Source organism: Eupeodes corollae, chromosome 1 (assembly GCF_945859685.1).
Source record: "Eupeodes corollae chromosome 1, idEupCoro1.1, whole genome shotgun sequence".
Taxonomy (NCBI): domain Eukaryota; kingdom Metazoa; phylum Arthropoda; class Insecta; order Diptera; family Syrphidae; genus Eupeodes; species Eupeodes corollae.
Genome location: NC_079147.1, coordinates 238,416,723 through 238,440,505, shown reverse-complemented (window position 1 = coordinate 238,440,505; position 23,783 = coordinate 238,416,723). Strand labels below are relative to the sequence as shown.

Genomic DNA, 23,783 nt, shown 5'->3' with positions numbered 1-23,783 from the left:
AATACATTTATTGTGGAATGTAAAAACAGGGAAAGTTTGTGTTTTTTGACAGATCTAGATCAAAAATAAATTAATTTATTTTTTTCATATAACATAACATCAATAATCAACGTTTAATACTATTTATGATGCTAATCTTTTTTAACACAAAGCTACTCAAAATATACTTAGTTTCTTTCAAGTGCGTCGTATCCCTGCCAAACATTTTTCATATAAATATTTTTATTTGACTGTTAAGGATATTGTTTTGCAAAAAGTGTTCCAAAAGGAAAGTATTTCTTATCTTGATAACTATTTTTTGAAACAGGTAACAAGTTTCGATTTAATGGCAAAAAGTCCAATTTCGTGGACATGCGTACATGTCTGACTTTTGAGTTGATATACTTTGATGTTTATTTGTATATGTAAAAAAATGTATGCGTTCAATATCACATAGATAGCGTATCCAAATGGATTTTTGTTAGTATATAACGTGTAAAAGAACAGCTGATCCAAAACTGTTAGACAATCAAAAGCGAATGCTATCTGACAGAACAGCTGATCTAACACGCATAATGTATGTTTGAGTTTGAAGGAACCTGGTAGTTGAGTTTAAATTTTAATTTTCTTATATATTTATACTATCGATTGAAAATATAATTTTACAAATGTTTTGGACCCTAAAATTTAAATGTTTGTCTGTTTCTGTGAACACCTCAAAGTTGATTTAAGTTTTTGACAGTTGTCTTGTTCAATGGAGTGTCTAAAAATTCACTCATACAGGATATCCTATTTAACAAGAGCTGAAGGCAACCAATACAGGGTCAACTAAATTCATCGATGAATGAAATCCAGATAAACTTCACATGTAAACAAAACTATTTTTGGCATTTGATTCAAGTTCATATTAAGTAGTATTCACATGAGCGCGACCAACGAACGACGAATGGATTCCAAAAGTGAATTTGTATACGTCTGAAGGACTATTTCCACTCAAATTCTTAACAAACGATAGGAATATAGTTTCTATTTGACTTATGGTGCATACTTTTACTTTTCGATATCATATGTTAATAAATTTAAGAAAATTCGTCGGGAAAAAAATTGTATTCGATACGATCTGTCAAACTTTATTCACGTTCCACATTATCCACACTCGCAACGAATACAATAATCGCGCGTACTTAACTTAAAAAAAATCATTATTGTTTTGGTGTCGGTGGTGAATGGTTTTTGGCTGTGGCTTCTTGTCAAACTTCATTCGCGACGAATTAAAAACTCTCATGTGAAAGAAATGTCAAAATCGACGAAAATTCGTTCATTCGTTGGTCGTGCTCTTGTGAATTTAGCTTTAAACCGCTTTAATATTTCTTTAGTGAAGTTGAAGTGTAGAATGTAGATCGTATGTGGAACGCAAATTGATTTTGACAGTTCACACTAATTGTAATTTGTAATCCAAATAAAAACACAGGCAGATTTTCAGATATGAGTGCTTCTGAGTTTTAACAGATTTTGACAAGACCTTTTATCTCAGTGTATAAATCGATTGAAGAATGAAGAAGTTTGCATGGAGTTTCCCATAAATAATAAATGTATAATGTGTTTTGTCTATATGTTTTTTTTTTTATTTGCTGCACTCGGTGTGCAAACGTTTTAAGGCTCGACTGCATTGCGGAAAATTAAATGTAGCGGGAAATGGAAAAATTATTCATTCATAGTTTTCAATACAATATTATATTAGAAGACAAGAATTGCCGAGCACACAACATGATACTATAATTTACATCCTACTGCGCTACGTGTAGTTTGAAGTTATGAAATTTACAAAACAAATTGATGTTAAGACCCGGAAATTTTAATTGATTTTTCAGTAGAGGAAGCACTACACAATATTCATAAATTGTATTTCTCAAATTATTTTTGTTGTTGTTGTTATAGTTGTATACATACTTGACTTGTATATCTTGAAGAACTTGTATGTCAATGCCATATGCTTCTTTTGCGCCAATGGAAAGGGCAACGAAATGAAGCATTCCCATTCAATTAGCAAAACATGTTGTCGGAACGACTCAGATCGCATTCGAATTCGGATTCGATGCTGGAGAATTAAGTGGTATAGTTAACACGATATGATATATGTACCTACATAGCACAGTCATGACGACAAGCGTCAAAAATTTAGCGCGATTTACAATTTGGAATTTGTGCATTGAAAGCATGGTTACCATTAATACTCGTATATTTTACAAAATCTGGTTCATGTGTATGGGGTGTAATGGATCCTTTTTGCTAGTTGATGAAAATGATAGTTGCAATTACAGTCAAGTGACGTATCCTTACAGAGATATATTGCAACGTTTGACGTTTGGTCTTTTGGCTAATCTTAAGCTCAGATATAATAATTTTTACAATACATTTCAAAAACGTAGATACATCTGTTTTATGAAAACTGCATATATATAGGTACATAATTGTTAGTAAAATAAATATCCGATCTATATTTTCAATACAAAATAATACAGATATTAAGCACTATTCACATGAGTACGACCAACGACCAAAGAATCAACAAATATTCGTTGATTTTGACATTTCTTTCACATGAGAGTTTTTAATTCGTCGCGAATGAAGTTTGACTTTGACAATTGTATTTTTTGTTTGTGTTTATCATTATTGTGTTTTTTTTTTTTAACAAACGATTGATAAAATGCGGTCGAAGCTTTATTTGTTAAAACAAGAAACCAAGAAAAAGCTGGAAAAATATCCAGAAAGAGTTCATTACATATTTTAGGATGTCAAAGGAAACATTTGACTACATTTTGAGCTTGGTAAAGAACAACTTACTAGCTTTAGAAACGACATTATTATCCGAACACCATTTACCACCGAAACCAAAATAAGAATGATTTTTTTAGGTTAAGTCGCACGATTATTTTATTCGTTGCGAGTGTGATAATAGAATTTGACAGTTCGACAACTACAATTTTTTTCGCGACAGATAAATTTGTTTTCTAAAATTTATTAATTCATTCATTCATGCATCATAAATCAAATAGAAACGATATTGCTATCGTTTTGTTAAGAATTTGTGTGGGAACATGTCTTCAAACGTATATAAACTCTTACATTTTGTAATTCATTTGTCGTTCGTTGGTCGCGCTCATGTGAATACGGCTTTAAGGTCACACTAATTTTTTGGAATGCTTATTTAAAAAGCCTTCTTTTTTGTACAACTCCCTTTGAGAAAAAAAAAAACAAATTTCAAAACTTTTCTCTAAATTAAACGAATTTTGATCTGAGTATAAAACGCCTCCCAACTCCAATTTGATTGTTGAAATTCAATGTGTTAAGCTTGGTTCACATCTCGAGCTAAAATTTAGCATCCCTACCAAATTCTTTCCAAAAATAAGTCAAGGTTAAATTTATTACATATATTTTTTCATAGTTTATATTATTGGGCTGTCAAAATTTAGCGGGTGGATTAATTGCCCGCTTGAAATGACCTAAATTTTGACAGCTAAAAGGGGTAATGGTCGGGGTTGAATCTCCTAATAAAATTTGTTTTTACAGATAAAAATGTATAGTTTTGAATATAAATTGAAATTAAATAGAGCCAAAAGCTATCATTGGTGGATTTCAATTAGGAATTTTTTTTCAATGACAGAAACTTTAATTGATAGCTATAAGCGACCTGTCAAGATACATAACTCATTGGAGTTTGTTTTCAATGATAAAAACCAATGATAGCTATAACAGACGTTTATGAATTACCTATGTCTATTTTTAACATCGTTTGAGAACAACTGTATTTTTATTTCTAAAAGGGTTCTGTCATGAAATAAATTCTATTTTATGCCTCCATTTAATAAATGGATATTGAGGAGTTATTTCTTGAAGAAAGTCTTTCTGTTCCCAAAAAAGACAACGAAAGCGAAAAAGAATTTAGCGATTCTCGAAGCAACATCCATCAATTTGGAACTAAGACTATAGTTTCTACAAGATCAATAGCATTAACTAAACATAACGTTCTTCTGTCAAAATATAGCTCAGGTTTAAACTGAAGTTTGAAGAGAAAACGTCAATTAAATTTTAGCTCGACGTGCGTAGATAAAATTCTTTAGCCAATTTAAACGCTCAATGTTTTCCTATAGCTTTCAAAAAGAGAGCTCCAAAATTAAAATTAACTCAAGATTTTAATATGTCTTTTTTGTAGTAAAATTTTGGCAACAGTGTAATAGGTTTCTATTTGACATTTAAAAATAGATATCAATACGTGCGTTTTGTTCGCATTTCATATATAGTAAAGTGAGAAATTCCCAACAAAACGATCGGCAGTGGCCAGATTTTTGTATTTAAAAATTGGTACAACTGAAAGAAGATCAGTCAAAATAATAATAAAAAACTTCAAAAAGGGGGTTTGTTCGTAGACTACTACATTAACATGTGGTGTACCTGAATCGAGTTGAGATTTATCTATTCGAAACTGAGATAAACCTTTCAAACATATCAAAACACAAAACTCTTTTTTATTATTTTTTCTTGCAAAATAAGCCCAGTTAGTCCATTTTCACTAAAAAAACTAAATAATATCAACAGTAATAGATTCGTTTTTTCCGCAATGGGAAACACACATGATTCCAAATGCAGAACTACTCAACGAAGACAGCCATCGAGATACAAATGCAATATTATTCGTACCAACATTTGAGAACGAAATCACATAAGATCCATTCGAGGATGGTATAAATGTCAAAAACCTATCCATAGTCAGATTCTACTCTAACTTTTATCGGTGTTATTCTCACTATGGATATTGTTTTTGTTATTCGTGTAAAATCCTTCTTTACTATGGATAGATTTCCCAACAAAACACATGTAATGTATGTTATACCAAGAGGAAGTTATGTCATTAACAATTAAAAACGATATCAGCAAAATATCCAACTATACGACCCCAAAAAAGTGTAATGAAAAAATCTCTGTGGCCAATATGGTTGAAGGCTGCATTTTAAGTAATGGCGTTAATAAAGGGTGACCCAAAATTAACGCAAGATTTGAATTTGCGGCCATTTGTGCAGTGAAGTGTTGGCAACCCTGAAAAAAAGCAATTTGACAGCAGCTAACAATATAGGGTTATTAAATATGGAGCGTTACACGATAAAACAACGTGTCTTCATTATTAAAGAATATTTCAAAAATAGTGAAAGCTTGGCGGCTGCAGTTCGAAAATTTCATACAAAATATGGTCGGAATAGTGTTTTAACTTCGTCAACTGTGAAGAGATTAATTGAAAAATTCATGGAGACTGGATCCGTTGGAGACTCCAAACACACTGGTAGTCCAAAAACAAGCCGTTCAAATGTGAATGTCGAAGCAGTGCGTGAGAGTGTTGCTGACAATCCAGGAACCTCAATTCGACGTCGTGGACAAGAATTGCAAAATTTCAAGAACCTCTCTACAGCCTATACTCACCAAAGATCTGTGGCTTCATGCTTACAAAATTCCATTGACACAACAATTGAAGCCTAATGACCATGGACAGAGAAGGGAGTTCGTTGAATGGATTATTGAACATTAACAAATGGACCCTGATTTTTCGAGCAAAATCATCCTAAGCGATGAAGCACATTTTCATCTTGATGGCTTTGTCAATCGCCAAAATTGCCGCATTTGGGGTTTGGAGAACCCACATGTGACTGTCGAAAAACAAATGCATCCACAACGCGTGACTGTATGGTGTGGATTTTGGGCTGGAGGCATAATTGGGCCATATTTTTTTGAAAATGATGCTGGTCAAGCAGTGACTGTTACTGGTGCTCGATATCGCAACATGATTACACAGTTCTTTCTGTCAAAATTGGATGATATTGATGTGTCCAATATGTGTTTCAACAAGACGGTGCCACATGTCATACAGCCCGTGAAACAATTCAATTACTGCATGAGACATTTCCAGGTCGTGTACTCTCTCGTTTCGGTGATCAAAATTGGCCTCCTAGATCGTGTGATTTAACACCATTAGACTTCTTTTTATGGGGTTATTTGAAATCACAAGTTTATGTCAACAAGCCCACAACCACCCGTGTATTAAAGGGGGAGATTCAACGCTGCATCAACGAAATTCAGCCACATCTATGCAGAATGGTCATGGAAAATTTCAACAAAAGAGTGCGCATGTGCATGCAAAGCCGTGGAGGCCATTTGTCCGATGTGTTATTCCATACATAACCCTATCCTATGTACTTTACGATTCAATAAAAATATAACTATCAAAAGACTAAAAACGGAGTTTTCTATTCAATTCAAATCTTGCGTTAATTTTGGGACAACCTTTATTTTCTAGAGCTAAAATATGACAGCTTCAAAAAAGTGACAGTTACTCTCTATTTCAAACACAGAAGAATACATTTTACATACAGTTACGTGTTTTTAAAAATGGAGTTTTTCAAATAACATAATGTATAATTTTTGGCGGTCATATATTTCTCCACAGTTTGTAACGTGTTTAAAACGTTTCCTATTGCTGACGTAAAAAATATGTGATGCTAAATTTATGCTATAGGTGTCAGTGTGATAGGAATATTAAACAAACATGCCTAACAACCTAATATATTATATCATAACATAACACCAATCTATCAGTATCACATGTTTGCTTTTGTTTTAATAAACAAATCTTATTGATATCGCGATTATTGATTCAAATGAGACACATTTATATCAAAGAGTGTTAAATCAATAAATAACATTTCACCCCTCTCATACAACTATGTACAGACGTTATTATAGGTACCTATAATAATACGGTTTCTATCGCTTCTTCTACACTCTCGAACCTCGAACAATGTTAAACAGCTTGTTGAACATTCGGAAAAAACGCTTCGTACACAATATTTTCGAGGAATTCTTACACATTTTTGTTGTTGCCATGTCTAACGTTTAGGAGTACAAGTACCATACGAGTTGAAGGTATATCGTCTACCCTACTCCACAGAACAGAACAGAACTCAGCCTACGAATACACGCTGCTGGCTGGTTTATCCAAGCCAAGCAGCAATGTTTTAACAACTGAATTGTACAAACAGAAACACTTCGTTCAGGTGCACCGTGACTGCTACATCAGACTCACTTCAAAAAAACAACTAAAGAATGTTAAAAAATGGGTTCAGTTATCTGTAACAGAAGTTGTAGAAGTCATTATTTATGTTTGATGGCTTGAGTGAAGTATTTTGTATCTAGAGGTGTGAGGTATTCATATTTTAACATAGTTATTTTGTGTATAGATTGTTTGCTATCAAAACTGACAGCAGACTTTTTTGTTCGGATATTTGAATTAAAAAAGAAAAATGGTGACTGACATAGTAAGACGTCAAACTTGAATTTGGGTTTTCTTTATTTTTTGGATTCAGAATTGTGTTTCGGGTTTAATGACATTGTATTTTTTAATATTTTTGGATTCACTTTCATTTAATAAATAGGGAATTGAAAGGTGATATTATTTGTCTCTAGTTATTTATAAATAGAGAGAAAGGAAGTTACAAGTTGCCGTTCTAATTTTAGTGTGTGTGTTTTTTTTCGAACGAAAAAACTGTCAATTTGTTGACAGTTTCTTTTCAAAGTCAATTAGTTAAAAAGAAAAATTACTTAAGACCTAAAACATGTGCGTTTTTCTCGCTTCCACTTCCGCTTAGATATGAATAATTTATCATTGCAAAATACGGTCAATTTTCAAAAACATTTTCATCTTTGATTGTAATTTGCAAATATGTCGAGATTTTCTTGAATTTTTCAAGAAAGTAGGAAAGTTTATCAATCGATCTGCACTTTGCAGAATTGATCGATAATGGTTCCTTAATGAGCCAACCAATGTCTGTAGAAAAAGGCTTTTTAATAGTATTACAAAAATTATTTGTTTTCAAGTTTTCAAGAAGAAATAAAACGCATATTATTTAATGTTATGGCAAGATCGTTATGGAAGGAATTCAGTGGCTGCCTCGAAAAAAACTCCTTCCATATGTCGTACAAAACGTACAAAATATTCTTTTCCAAGGTGTGAATAGTCTCGGACTAATCTGCGCAGGCCTGCGACTTCTCATGATCCTACAAAAAATAATCCATCGGTATTAAATTACTCGATCTTTAAGGCCATGCCATACAAGTGAGATAATGCACTCAACAAAAGTTGCCTTCAATAAATCGATTGTTTCGATGCGTCACCTGATCCAAATCATTATTTTGGCAGTAAATGTGTTGTTCAAAGATTCTACTCATTACGAAATGGAAAACTAAACTGCGAATAAATCAAGTGACAGCTGTCAAAAAGCAAACCACACATTCTAAGAAAACACTCGTTACTTTCACCTTACATAAAACCGATCTGGTCTTATTTCCGAGGAGATACAAAATTCCATTTGTCAATCCTCCTTATATTAAAGGAATCCAATTAAAATTAAATTAGTGCGTTGGACTGTCATGCAAGAGGTCTTGGGTTCAATCCCTGCCGGTGCCACCTTAATTTAAAAAAATAATTTTCGCGGGTACTGCCTCTTGCGAGGAATTGACAAATCCTTCAAGAGTACTTCTTGTCATGAAAAAGTGCTTTCTCAAACTAGCCGTTCGGATTCGGCCTTAAATTGTAGGTCCCTTCCATTCCTGACAACAGTACTCGCACACAGGAATGGTTGCGAGTTGTAAGTCACTAGGCCCTGGTTCACGACGGACTGTTGCGCCACCCCATTTGATTTGAATTAAAATTCTCAGACAAGGCTAAATACCTGGGTCTTGTCTTAGACAAAAAACTAAATTGGAAACGCAACGTACAGGAAAGAGTCAAAAAAGCTACTGTAGCTCTCTTTTCTTGCAAAAAAGCTATTGGTAATAAATGGGGTTTACAGCCCAGAATCACGCATTGGCTATACACATCGGTAATCAGGCCGATTTTAACGTACGGTGTGGCAGTATGGTGAACTGCTTTAGAGAAAGGTATAAACAGGGATAAGTTAAATAAAGTCCAACGTTCAGCCTGCCTATGTATAAGCGGATCGCTTCACACGACCCCGTCTGCAGCACTGGACACCTTGCTCTACCTTACACCTCTTGACATATTTAGCAAAAAAAATAGCTGCAAGCTCTGCTATTCGCCTCTATGCTTCGTCGCAGTGGACTAACAACAACATTGGCCACTCCGTAATTCTAAGGTACTTAGAATCAATTTCAAAGCACACAGACTACATCATCCCCCAACTACAATTCGACAGAAACTTCCAGATTTCTATACCTACCAGATCTTTTTGTGAGGATAGGACATTCTTGGAGGATGAGTCAATCCATTTTTACACAGATGGGTCCAAAACCAAAGAAGGGGTTGGTGGAGCTGTGTACTCTGAACGACTGAAATTTAGTCTCTCATTCCGCCTTCTTTTGGCGATTAAAGAAGTCTTGTCTTGGCTCAAAGAAAACGTGATATAAACATCTGATATCCGTATTTTCTCCGACAGCCGGGCCGCTATCAAATCTCTGAACTCTGTCTCTACAAACTCTATAACAGTAAATAACTGTGGATCATCGCAAATGGAGATGGCGCAACAGTTTAATATTCACCTTTGCTGTGTGCCGGGCCATAGAGACATTCCAGGTAACTGTAAGGCAGATGAACTCGCCAGGAACGGTACAGTACAGCCCATCCTACCACGTTTGGCAAGTACTGGCATACCAATCGCTACTTGTAAACTGCTGCTAATGCAAGACGCTGTGCGGAGGGCAGGCACCAGGTGGAACAACATCACCACGTGTCAAGCCACAAAAAACAACTGGCCAACACTGGATTTAAAACGTTCAAGGTGCTTGTTCTCTCTAAGCAGATCTCATATAAGCTCGATAATAGGTGTCATAACCGGACACTGTCTAATAGGAAAGCACGCCACGAGACTAGGCGTATTCTCAAATGACTTTTTCAGAAGCTGTATGGACGAGGAAGATGAGGAAACAGTTCTTCATCTTCTCTGTACATGCCCTGCTCTGGCTCGAAAACGCAAGAACTACCTAGAAGGATTATTCTTTAACGATCTAAACGATCTAAATCATATAGGTATAATCAGCCTCTCACGTTTCGTAAGGGACTCAAGCTGGTTCCATTGAGCTTAGGAGGAAGCCTCAAGATTCATGTGGTATCACAATGGGCCATTAAACTGGCCTAAGTGTGTCCGTTTCCATCTTGGACAGCCACTATAACCTAACCTAACCTTCACCTTACATAAGTACCTACCTTTATCTAATGGTTTTTTTCAGGTATTAAATTTTTACAAAGTAATAACCTAGTCATTAAAATTGAATATGAGGTAATTATTGAATGGTCATTTATACAATATTAACAATGAGACCCAACCGAAAAGTCAAAGTGAATGCGTTCACAATAGTGTAATGTGAATACCATCCTACTTTCTCTAATTGATGACAATCACACCGACTATAGAATTCGTTGCTTAAGGTGCCCTCCACACCAATTGTCACGTTGACATACCACAGTAACAGTGTCAAAATATTACTCCAAATTACTCCACTCATTTAACAGATTTTTTTAATCGCTGTTTATACGGAATGTTCTTATTTTGACAGTTTTGTCAATTTGTTAAAAGTGTGTTCACGGTGATAGTATAAAAAGATGCTGGAAGTCCATTTATAAGGCATTTTTAATGTAATTTTTGAAATTTCGAAAAATGTTCTGTCATCAATCCTTGTCTATTACTTTTCGGCTAGAGGTATGAGTTCTGGACCTTGTTGGAAAACCCTTGAACTGGTCTTAGCTTAACTTCACGATAGGTAACTCATTCGCTAAAATGCCAAATAGTTACCCTAATTTTCAACAAAATATGATGTATACAAAAGCATTTGCTCAGAAAATGTCTAGACAAAATAAAATAGCCTCGCAAAGTGCCAAATAAAAATAAATACGATTTTAAGTCGTCGGCTACACCAGAACACTTAACCTCAATTCAATTCTATCTAAAAGAAGAGTCTCCTTTGACTCGAAACTTAATTTTGAAAAAAACGTAACAAGTTGGATCACAGACAAATTCCACGTTTTGTTTCCAAAAACATTCATAATACTTACCTTGCTATTCCGGAAACAGAATTGTCCATCCCTCTTTCTCAAACCAAAATCCCACCATATCGACTTTTTTCAGTATAATTTCTTCAACCACATCTAATAACAAAAACAAAATACATAATGTACATAAAAATAAATAAAACAAAAATGAAATTCAAAAACGCTATGCGTTTGGCATCAAAAAGTATTTTATTTTTCGAAAAGATACGCTAGAAAGATATTTTTGCGCGCCACTCGTTACTTCATTAATTTTATGGGCGCTTACTCGTACTTGAGAGAAGATACTCAAAAACTCATTACAAATGAGTATATCTTATTGCTAGTGCGGTTGGGTTGTCGTTGTTGGTCCCGTGTCCCGTTCATAGCGTCGTCGGAGCGTCGTCAACCGTAGTTGTGGTGCGGTAGTGGAGCGGCATATCGGTGTTGAATCTTTACTATATAATTCTGGTGGTGCAATATGATGGTCGTGCTGATGTTGAAGCTGATGTTGATCTTGATGATGATGACGATCTCACATGGTCGACAACGTGCTGTATGTCGACTTTATAGACAGGACAGACACACCACTTACCTTACTTGCCTTGGTTGCTTTTACAGTTTACATATTTACACGATGTGGTAGATCTTTCAAAATGTGTCAAGTAATGCCATCGCATTATGTCATTTTCGGATTAACATAAATAATTTGTTTTTTTTTGTCTTGGTGTTGTTGTTGTTGTTGTTGTTGGAGCTCAGTCAGAATTTTGAAAATATTTAGAAGAAGGGGTGTGTACGACGACGACGTACCTAGATTTAGCTATGCCGTTAAGAAAAAGGCGCCAAGTTCAAAATCGTCAATAATAAATGAAGATCAGTGTTGCCATCGATAGATTTAAAAGCTGTCAAAAGAAAAGACAAATATTTATAATATTTTGACTCTTATTGTCAGTCAAGGTCATTTTATTTAAGTCTTACAGAATTTCAGAAAAAAATTGATCCTCCGAAAGCATTTAAATGTCTTAAGAAAATTGCTGGTTGATTGAAAAAATCTAAAAGTTACCACCCTAACAGGTTTTTTTTTACATTTTCACCTTGATTGTCAAAAAGTTTGATCGATATAAAATGATGAAATGTTAAAATAAGTTGAATGAGTCTCATGTGGCAACCGTCTGTTTATTTTACAAGTTCTCAGTATGCTTTGACATTTCATCATGAATAGACTTGCGATCTGCCACAACGTCGAATTTTCAGTGAATGGGCCCTAGAAACGTTGGCAGAAAATCCGCTTTTTTATCGACAAAATTTGTTCAGCGATGAGGCTCATTTCTGGTTGAATGGCTACGTAAATAAGCAAAATTGCCACATTTGGAGTGAAGAGCAACCAGAAGCCGTTCAAGAACTGCCCATGCATCCCGAAAAATGCACTGTTTGGTGTGGTTTGTACGCTGGTGGAATCATTGGATAGTATTTTTTCAAAGATGCTGTTGGACGCAACGTTACGGTGAATGGCGATCGCTATCGTTCAATGCTAGCAAACTTTTTGTTGGAAGAACTGAATTTGGTTGACGTGTGGTTTCAACAAGATGGCGCTACATGCCACACAGCTCGCGATTCTATGGCCATTTTGAGGGAAAACTTCGGAGAACAATTCATCTCAAAGACTGGACCGGTAAGTTGGCCACCAATATCATGCGATTTGACGCCTTTAGACTATTTTTTGTGGGGCTACGTCAAGTCTAAAGTCTACACAAATAAGCCAGCAACTATTCCACCTTTGGAAGACAACATTTCCGAAGAAATTCGGGCTATTCCGGCCGAAATGCTCTAAAAAGTTACCCAAAATTGGACTTTCCGAATGGACCTCATCCGCAAGTCAGTGTTTTTTTTGACTGGGTATATTATGTCTTGCCATGAGCAATGTCACATTTGACACAACTGTTAATCTGTCTTTGAGTGCTGGCTAGGAAGCTAGAGGAACTAAAACTGATAACTATTCAAGAGAACAGAAAACACAGGTTTTGGGTGCATCCATTTCTCGAAGTAAGGAAACTTTGGAGCCGCACCTACTCAAGGACTTACTATGGGAGGACAGTGCAGACTGTAAGTCCTGTCATGGGAAATGTTCAAATTACATTCACAAGACATAAATCGCAATACTCACTCCAAATTTTTGACATCTTTTCTATATTTGTATTTATTTCCTATTCACTGACAGATAACAATTATAAAAAAAAACTTTTAACAGTTCACCTTTGTCGCAAATGATAAGTTTTTATGTCTTAAATTCACATTAAAAGCATTAAAATATAATCTTGAGATCAATTTCAAGTCCTGTCATCGGAAATGTTCAATGGAGAATACAAATTACATTCACAAGACATAAATCGCAAAACTCACTCTAAATTTTTGACATCTTTTCTATATTTGTATTTTTTTCCTATTCACTGACAGATAACAATTATAGAAAACTTTTAACAGTTCACCTTCGCCGCAAATTATAAGTTTTGATGTTTCAAATTAACATTAAAAGCATTAAAATATAATCTTAAGATCAATTTCAATCCAGCATTATAGAAATCTGTCAACAGTTCAACTATGAACACAAATTTTAAGTTTTTACGGTTCATATTCACCACAACAGTGTCAAAATATAATTTTAAGATCAATTTAAACCCAACGTTATAGAAAACTGTCAACGGTTCACATATGAATACAAATAATATGTTTTGACATTTCGAATTCACCTCAATAGTGTCCAAATTTAATCTTAAGATCAATTTCAATCCAGCATTATAGAAATCTGTCAGCAGTTCACCTATGAACACAAATGTTAAGTTTTGACGGTTCAAATTCACCACAACAATGTCAAAATATAATTTTGAGATAATTTTAAACCCAGTCATATAGAAAATTGTCAACAGTTCACATATGAATACAATTAATAAGTTTTGACTATTTGAATTCACCTCAATAGTGTCAAAATTTAATCTTAAGATCAAATTCAATTCAGCATTTTGGAAAACCATCAACAGTTCACCTAAATAAAATAAATAAATTAGGTGGCGCAACAGTCCATGAAGAACCAGGGCCTAGTGACTTACAACCCTCAACCATTTCTGTGTGCGAGTAATTGCAGGCATGGTGGGCACCTACGGTTTATATGCCTAATCCGAATGGCTAATTTGAGAAAGCACTTTTTCATGACAAGGATTACTATTGGAGAATTTGTCAATTCCTCGCAAGAGGCAGTACCCGTGAATAAAACTTTCGGTGTCACAGGTAGGGATCGACCCCAAGACGGGTACTACAACAGTTCGCCTTTGAACACAAACATTATATTTTGACGTTTCAAATTCACCTCGATTGTATCAAAGTCTCAAATCTAAATCTTAAAATCAAATCAACTATCCACATCACGTAAGGCAGTTCAATCCATCGGCTATCGCTTCTCCTAATCCTTTGACAAAGATATGGTAGAGAGGGCTATTGTCAAAGCAATAGTTGTTCGATCGAAATGTGGTATGTGTTTTTGGCCCAGTTCAAACATGGCACATATGGCTTGAGGTTATATCAAAATGTGTTGTTTTCTTGTAAGTTTCAATCGAGTCCAAACGGCAACCATGGTATTCCATAAAAAAAAGAAGAATCTTTATTTTATTTATTTATTTGTTTTGACATCTCAACAACGGTATCCGAAACTATTTAAATTCAAATAGCAATCAAATGATATGATACTTCAAAAAAGTTTAATACTTTGGGAATTAGGATGGAATCATCTACATTGTAAAAATGCATTCAGTATATTATGTAGACTTTAGAGATATGGCTTTGAGTTCATGTTGAAGTGTACTTATAGATAATAATTATATTGTTTGGAGGTTGGTTGAGGTTTCTATAAATTGTACATTTATTAACATATGCATAGCTATAAAAACGTTTTAGATAGATATGTATTTACTTTGGAGGCGTGTGCGACGCTGACGATGACTATTAACATTTTAATGGTTTCTTCAAGTTATTTTTAAAACTTGAATTGCTATTTTGTTTGCTAGCTGTTAGAGATATTGCGAGTTCCTGTTCGATCGATGGTGACAACTATAGATCTATAAGTTTATTTTATTCTACGTACTGAAGATGATATTTACCTATTTTTGAAAAATATTTTTAAAATAAATAGTTTTTTCTTGGTGAAGATATTTTTGTTTTAAACAACTTATGTATTTATCTTTAATATAAACTATTATTTATTTTTGTTTTAGGTTGTATTGTCTTAAAATTGAAAAGATGGTGTTGATGTATCCAAAGGGTTCCTGGTTCCTGAACGATCAGGTAATTTATAAAAAGAGTGTTTTTTAGAGGTATAGGACTTTGAAATGTAATATAACAAAGATGATTTATTTAAATTACCAGAAAATCTACTTTATTCGAAAGATAATCTTCTGGCATTATGATTTAAGTATGATTTTTGACAAATAACCCCCTCGGCTGGCTCGGGCGTAGTCTAATCTGAAGGTTTTTTTTTCTGATGACATTTTTAAAAATGTGTGGCCGTACGCCCAAATGTTGTCCTCCAAGTTGTCAATCGTTTGGGCATAGCCTAACGGGCCAGTAAATTGTAACGTTTTAATCAGTAAATCAATTTTAACAGGAGCTGTGTGATTTATTGCCAGCATCGTTTTAAGGAAGAACGGACCAATTATTCTACCTACCCATAAATCATCACGTCAGATTTTAAGGATATAACGGTATCCTAACTTACACTTGATCATTATCATTTTCTAATATGTAAGTTTTGTTTTTAGAAGTATCCATTCAACCAAAAGTAAGTCAGTTACGTCAAAAAGAAAACCAAACTAAAAGACTAGCATCCGACCCACACTGATAACTTCCCATCCCGTCTGTCGATTTGTATTGCTTAAAAGTTTGTAGGGTTGGGTTAAATAAAATTGTAAGTTGAATTATTCTTACACATTTTAAAATCACCAACAATATTTTTTATATAAAGAAATAGTTTAGTTCAAAAATCTAGTTTTGTTAAATAGATTTTTAGTCGGAAACAAATTTTTACCAATTAAAGTAGCATTTCTTAAATTTTTACAAATTGGATGAATGAAATTAATTTGAGAGATATCGAGAACCGAACATCAACTTTTACCAAATTTGCGTACTATTTCCTGTAAATTTTATTTTTTTATGAAAAAACGGTTTGTTGGATTTTTATAAAAAAAAACTACTGAAGTTTGAAGACAATATTTTTAAAATTTTAACCAACTTTTATACATTTTCTTGCTTAGGTTTTTGTTTTTTGTAATAAAACTGTCAGTTCAATTTTTCTCAAAATTTTACCGAATGTCTTATAAGTTAAAATTAGTTGAAAGCCAAAAACTCAAGTTTTAAAAAGATATTTGGATCAAAAATCAATTTTTACAAATTTTTGTTAAATTTTCTATTAAGTTTTTATTTTTTTTTGTAAAAAAAACTGACAATTCGATTTTAGGAAAATTTTACTGAATGTTGAAAAAAATTTTTTTTTAAAGATAAAAGTAGGTTGAAGCCAATATTTCAAAGTTTTGAAAAGATATTTGAGTCAAAAATGAATTTTTACCAACTTTTATTAATTTTTTTGTAAAAAAATTGTCCATTCGATTTTTCTCAAAATTTTTCAGATTGTTGAAAACAATATTTCTTATAAGTTAAAATAAGCTGAAAGACATAATCTCAAATTTTGAAAAGATATTTGAGTCGAAATTGAATTTTTACCAACTTTGAGTAATGTTTTTTTTTTATAAAGAAACTGTCAATGCGATTTTTCTCAAAATTTTACCACATGTTAAAAACTTCAATTTTCGTTGAACAAAATTATTTTGAAAATAAAATCGTTTATTATTCGTAAAATTTTCGAGTTGACAAATTAATTTTTTCAGTTTTTTTTTATAAAAAAAAAAATCGTTAATTGGATTCGTTTCATAAAATATACTTATTTGGTATCACCTTACAATATATTATATAAAAGTCAATTCAAGACTCTAGCGTTTTTGGTTCATGAGATATTTAGGGTTAACCAAAATGTCCACCTTTTTTGAGAGCCAAAATTTATTTAAAGTCGAATCTCTTCTGGTCCTGGAGCTATGGACGACAAAAATATTAGCAAAGGTACGGACGTAATGTCAAAATTTTCAGTTTGACAATTTGGACCCTTTACAATAACTTCCTAAGAGAAGTTAAAAATAATTTCACAGCTGACAAAATGGCCGCCATTTAAAAAAGTTCTGTCAATTTAAAGTTATGTACCTCATAGAAAAAACACATCGGTTATGTGGTCAGATTGCATAAAATAATTGATATATGTACGTCAATGAAAACTTAAATTTAATAATCAATTGTTTTGTTAGAAGTTGAAGTTCCTAATTGAAATTTTTATAATTAGATTCACTTTATCATTGAAATTGTTTGAAATTGTTGAAAACTTCAGTTGTCACATCCGAATACCTCTTGTTATCGTGGTAAACTGAAGCAGATTGTGAAAAAAACGTCTCAATTCTTATAACGATGTTATTATTAGACGTTTGGAGTTGGCCTTTTTGACAGCTGTCACTTGATGTATGCTGAGTTTGGTTGGACATTGCGATTTAACACCGGTGGATTTATTCATATATATCATATCTTTTGCTCTATTATTGATAGTGCCAAAAATGATATATGCAGTAAGTACAGTTTAGGAGAAACCCTGTTTATCTGAAACATTTTCATAATCCCCATTTATTTGTTGACCAATTATATGTACCGTCAAAATACTGCGTTCATACGAAATTCGCTTTTTTTATTGATAACACCCAGAAGTTGTATTTCTTCTTTAAGATTTACCTTTATGACATTTTCATCATGTAAATGACATTTGAATGCATCCAACTGTAAAATATGAAAGAAAGTCACTGCCTATTATAAGTCTTCTTATTTCTCTCAATATCGCACATCGTCCAACAAAATGAAAAACATCCTCGCGCTCCTTCAAGTTGCACAGGTTGCATAAAATCGGTAAGTCCCCACGATGAGGAATGTAGTTTAGATTAAGGAGTTCTCCTCTAAGCCGGAACATGAACGAAATTTTTTTGATAGTATTTGTCGTTTAAGTATAGTTTCTTTCCCTGAGATCGTAGTTTAGTCTACTGTAAATCATGCGGTGCAGTGAGCTTTTGGCTTGCTCCGTGTATTGTGTTCTTGAGGCTTCGTCCAGACGAGCTATTAGGCGATATAAAGTTGGCTTCCAAGAGGAAAGGTTACTGTAGTTTAGGTCAACCTTAAGCTGTTCGGCTAGTTCTATCCAGTCTTTAAACAATTCACTTCAGGATTGGATTGCTTGAAGAACTACTTTATTTGGTAGACGATAACTTGGAATATCCAGAGCTTTGAGGACCTGCAGTTTGGTGTTTTTACAAATAAAGGCGATAAACCCGTTTACAGCATTATGATGTAGTTTGGCGTACTCGAAGGAAGGTGAAAAATCCGTTTTATGTAAAATCTGAGCAGTTTTTCCACTTGTTTGTATTTCCGACCTCTCCAAACTTGCGCCGCATAAACATAACTGATTCCGATACCGCTTCGAAGACTCTGTATTTATTGGTGTGCGTAGTTTCCTTATTATTAAAGCATTGCTTCCATGCTATGTATATAGCTGTTTTCACCTTAACAAGTTTCTCAATTTGATTTTTCCATGCTCAAGTACTTTGTAAAGCAGGCTCCTAGATATTTTTATTCTTTCTTCAACTCTAGTTTTTCCCCATTATAGTACCATTGCTCACTTGCACCCGATCTACCACCACCATTCTTTCAAAAAATCACCTTGGATTTATTTAAATTTACCATTAGGTTCCACCTTTTACAATAATTAGCAAGCTTATTTATCATTAGCTGAAGGGGCTGTGGAATATAAGCGAGCAGACCAATGTCGTCAGCGATCCCTGCTGGTAATTCTTCGACTATATCATCAATGAAGATGGCAAACAAGCTTTTACTGAGTGCACAGCCCTGTCTAACTCCTGATTTCGTTTGGAAGTTGGAACAATTCTGATAAACATTGGCCATTTCCACACTGATGCTTTGGTAATCTTGTATACATTTTGCAATACTGTACCGAACTTAAGCTACATTCCTATCTTAAAAAGCTTGTAAAACAGGGCTTTGCAATCCACGGTGTCGAAAGCAGCTTTGAAATCAACGAAAAATGCAAATAGTTTCCTATTTCTCGATAGAAACGAGTCAGCAATCGAGCGGAGCACAAAAATGTCAGCTTCAAACTCCCTTTTCCGTTAAACCCCATACTCTGTCGCCTTCGCCATTGCGATCCACGGTGTCGAAAGCAGCTTTGAAATCAACGAAAAATGCAAATAGTTTCTTATTTTTCAATAGAAACGAGTCAGCAATCGAGCGGAGCAGAAAAATGTCAGCTTCGAACTCCCTTTTCCGTTAAACGCCACACTCTGTCGCCTTCAATTCTTGGGTGAACGGAGTGCCTCGGAGGAAAATTACAACGACAATATAAATAACATATTGGTTCTAGCTCTGAATATCCGCTTAGTGAAAAGTAATGGTTATTTTACATGCGTAAACTGTTCTTAAAATCGTAGACTTTTCTTGAAATTTGACATTTCAACAAAAAAACATCTATGAGCTGTTGTCAGACATTTTAACTAGTGGTTTGCTCGTCCGTTTTAGGAACGAGTTGTTTTGACATTTAAGGAGCTACATATGTCTATTGACACTGTCGAAGTTTAAAATACAAAAGTGCTTCTTTTTAAAATGCAGGCTTTTAATGCAGTGATTAATTTAAAAAAATATCTTCTACCCTTTTTTCTATATGTATATAATTTTACCTTCACAAAAATATGGCCACACTAAATATAAATGACTCATGACAAATTTAATAAAGCACTATAAAATAGTTTTTTTTTTGTTGTTGCTGTTTTTATTTATTTATTATAAAGACATCACTATAATCGTTTCGAAATTGTGTCGACATTAAGACAACATTCCCAGAGATGAACGCATCATCCCTGCTTCTATTCATAGCCTCTTAATAAATCTTCTTTAATGGCTGTATCACCATTCGTGAAATACAGCATCATCGTTTCAGATTATTGAAACTCCAAATGTTGTTCCACCTACGCTGCGCGGCATAGCACTCACATATGCTTATTTTATTCTTCAGTCACCTGGACAGTCTCACCGAGTCATCTAAGAAAAAGCAATCACCATCTTTTGCTGCTATAGTTATGCAAATTCATAAAATTTATATTTTTTTTTAAATTTAACTTCAAACAAAATGCAATTTATTTATTTCCTTGTATTCTATAGAGGGTGTAATTTCAACGAGCTTGTTCTACTTGTTTTTAATAATTACAAAGAAAACATGTAAAGTCATTTTTCAAAACATCATTTGCCAAGTAGTTATGACTTGAAAAGTCATCAATCATATCTGCTAGCCAACACCTAACATCATGGCACAAGGCATAATCTTCGAAGTGTTGCCTTAATGCTTCGTTGTAATTTTGAACAAAAAAGTATTTATGTAGGTTTTATTTTTGATAAATGGAAAATGTTGTACTTTGAGGATTACAAATAATTCAATTTTGTAGTTTCAAAGGTGTAAAACAGACATATATATCGTTAAAATTTAACGAAGATAGTTAACCGATGAGAGTCTACGAAGAACGAAACATTTCGGATAGCTTTAAGGACAAACTATAATAGACATAAGCAAACATAAGCTTATGTCAAAAACCCAACGAAAATTCACTAAAGTTTGTGAAATTACTGCGGATAGCCATAACGCAATTTCGCTCACGTATCTACATGTCAGATTTTACTTATGCGATTTTAAGTTTGCTTAAGTTAACGAAACTGAGAAAAATTGAACGAAATGGAGCTAGACTCCATTATGTTCACTCGTATTGAGATTCTTTGTATTCGCACGTATACTTATGCGCATTATGCTAGCTTATGCCCATTATAGTTGGGCCTTTACTTAAAAAAAGGAGATTACATTCAGCCATATCAGGAGTTTCACCCAAAAAGCTTTTCACCCGAAATATTTTTGTTCTCCGGATTTTAAAACAGCTATGAGAAGTTTCTACCGAATAAAATTTCACTTCGAATTTAATGTTTGTTCCCCTGCATTTTAAAAAGCTAAGAAGAGTTTCGCCCAAATAAAATTTCAATTCGAATTTAAAACTGACAGTTCGAAAAATAGGTATGTTCAAAAACTGAGCTTTCAATAAATTTCCCATCTTTGTTATGGAAACAGAGAATGAAATCTGAACCTAATTTTTTCTTGAATATAAATAAAAGTATAAAACAAATGAGGTGCTGCAATTTCCTGTTAAAATTGTGGCCTTTGAGAGCCATGGTACGATTTTAATTACTTCTCCAATCGATTTAAGCTGAGTGCCTTTTGAATGAAAAAAACTGCCATCTGCATGTGCGCTTTGACAGTTGTTGTTGGTAAAGGCAAAATCAATCGACGAATAAAATAAATGAATATTAGTTTTTGTTTTCTTTTTCTGCATTGCAAAAAAGTATGAAATCTTAAATTATAAAATATAAACTGAAAACAATAATTTTTTTTAACACTTTCGTCAAAAAACTTACATTTTACCGTTGTTGCCTTTCTCTTCGCCTTCAAAATTTAAGTGAACATTTTAGTGTGATATTTCGCCTGAATTGAATGCTTCTGATAAGGGGAATTTTTCGAACATAGTTTTTTTTCGGGTGAAGCTCAAAGTAAGGGATAAGAAAAAGGGAATTTTTTCGGGTGGAACGACATACGGGCGAAATTCCTGAAAGGGCTGATTATGTCAGGGAAAGTGAAAATTAATTTAAAATTCCCAAAAAATAAATTATTATTGTAATAATTTTAAATTTAGTTAATTTCAATTGTATTATATAAATTTAACTGTATTCAATCAATTCACTCACGTACGCATTACGCTTACGTTTACGTTAAACATCAAACGTCAAACCTATACGGATTTGAATTCTTGTGAACATAAATCGAACTGTGAATCTTCAAAGACAGATTCTTAGTGTAACGTGCTACTTGAATGCACTTCTTTTACAGGTAGACTTACTTCTATACAAAACATAGATAGAACAAACAAAAATATATAAGTCGTATGAACTTAACTTATGGAATTTATGAACGCAAGAGTAAGACCTGCTTGGAAAAGCCAACTTAGACAAGTTCTATTCCTCATTAGAGCCATTCAAATTGCCTTAACTTGTTCGTCTCAATATCACAAGACCTTACCAGGATTCCGCATATGATATGGAGGAAGAAAAAGGTATAGAAAACTGGTAAAGTAGAACCGAACATAAACCTACTGGCGTATAGCTTAGCTATGCATTAACATCTTCTTATGCTATATTGAATTACACTATTCTTGGTTGACTTGGTTGTTATTTGGTCGTATTGACAAGTTGACTTGTCATAAAATAGTTTCGCGTCTTTAGCGCACCTCCCTGCCTTAAACCTGCATTTATATTATGTATTTGTTTTATACCTATACTAATACGCAAACCAGTACAAGTGATGAACAGTAGCTGTAAGAAATAAAGGAGAGGAATTGCGGGAAAGCTAGAAGGACAGGAAAACTCCTTCTTATGTTTCTATTTGAAATTCTTCTTTTTTGTGATTTGTTTTCATTTTTTGTAAGGTTTTGAAGTATGTTCCTGATTTACTTTGGTTTTGTATAACACTCTACCTTTACCGTGCCCCCCCTTTTTGTAATAACTAGAACCAACGATAATAAGTTCCAGATATATCCGTTAGGAGTTCCCATTTTTCGGAGGAGAGTAATTTGTTTCCTTATTTTCCCAATTGGTTACCGCTGTATGAAGGCAAAAATAAAAAAAAATTGAAGTGCTTACATACCCTTAAGAACTGAAATTTAAAGTGTCATTTGAATCCAAATCTGTCAAATCATATGCGGTTTTGATTGGTCATCCAGAAATAGTATCGTTTATAAACAAAAGTAGAGAGAATCTTCGTATTTGATAAAAGGTTCAAGTAACTTTGACATGTATATTTAGTTCTATTAATTTATTTGTTTAGTCAAATTTATGGTTCACCTATGGTAGCCATTTTATTCAGTCCCGATTTAAAAAAAACAAGAAGATTTGCTTCACTTTTCATAGGGCCGAAAGTTTGTTTTGCCTTTTTTGAAGAAAAAAAAACATAAAACAAAAAAAGCATTATGATGTCTTCAATTAGTTTTTATTGGCAACGTTTTTGGATTAAAAGGTCAATTTTTAATTTGATCTGAAATAAAAAGAAATTGATTGCACACATAAAATATTCATTTAATTTTCGGTGCTGATAGATAACGTTATCTGAACACAAAAGTTAATTAGAAGAAGTGCATTTTTTATTTCAATAAATGACACTGCTGATGATTAAGTTTTTCGTCATATTTTGACACTTATGGTATACTTATAAATTGAATGTAATCATGGTTATATTTGTTATTATTAAAGAGCAAAGAGGTGTGTTTTTTAGACATGATAATTGACAATTGGAAACTGTTCTAGTTCTTCAAGCCAAATATTTTAAACTCATTGTTTTAGTGTCAAATAGGTGCGTTTTTCTACAATCCACAAACAACTCAGCTCCAGAAGACGAGTTTTAATAGTTAAACTGTCAAAATGATTTTTCATGCAAGTTATG

At 33.5% G+C, this 23,783-nt stretch overlaps 1 long non-coding RNA gene across 1 annotated transcript in view; it reads right to left on the bottom strand.

Moving 5' to 3' along the window:
• Positions 1–11,239: 11,239 nt before the first annotated feature.
• Positions 11,240–23,783, bottom strand: part of LOC129940831 (uncharacterized) — a 32,791-nt gene continuing 20,247 nt past the window's right edge. Inside the window, exon 2 of the long non-coding RNA XR_008780773.1 lies at positions 11,240–11,964. This is a non-coding gene — a long non-coding RNA (uncharacterized LOC129940831). The remainder of the gene's footprint in view (positions 11,965–23,783) is intronic.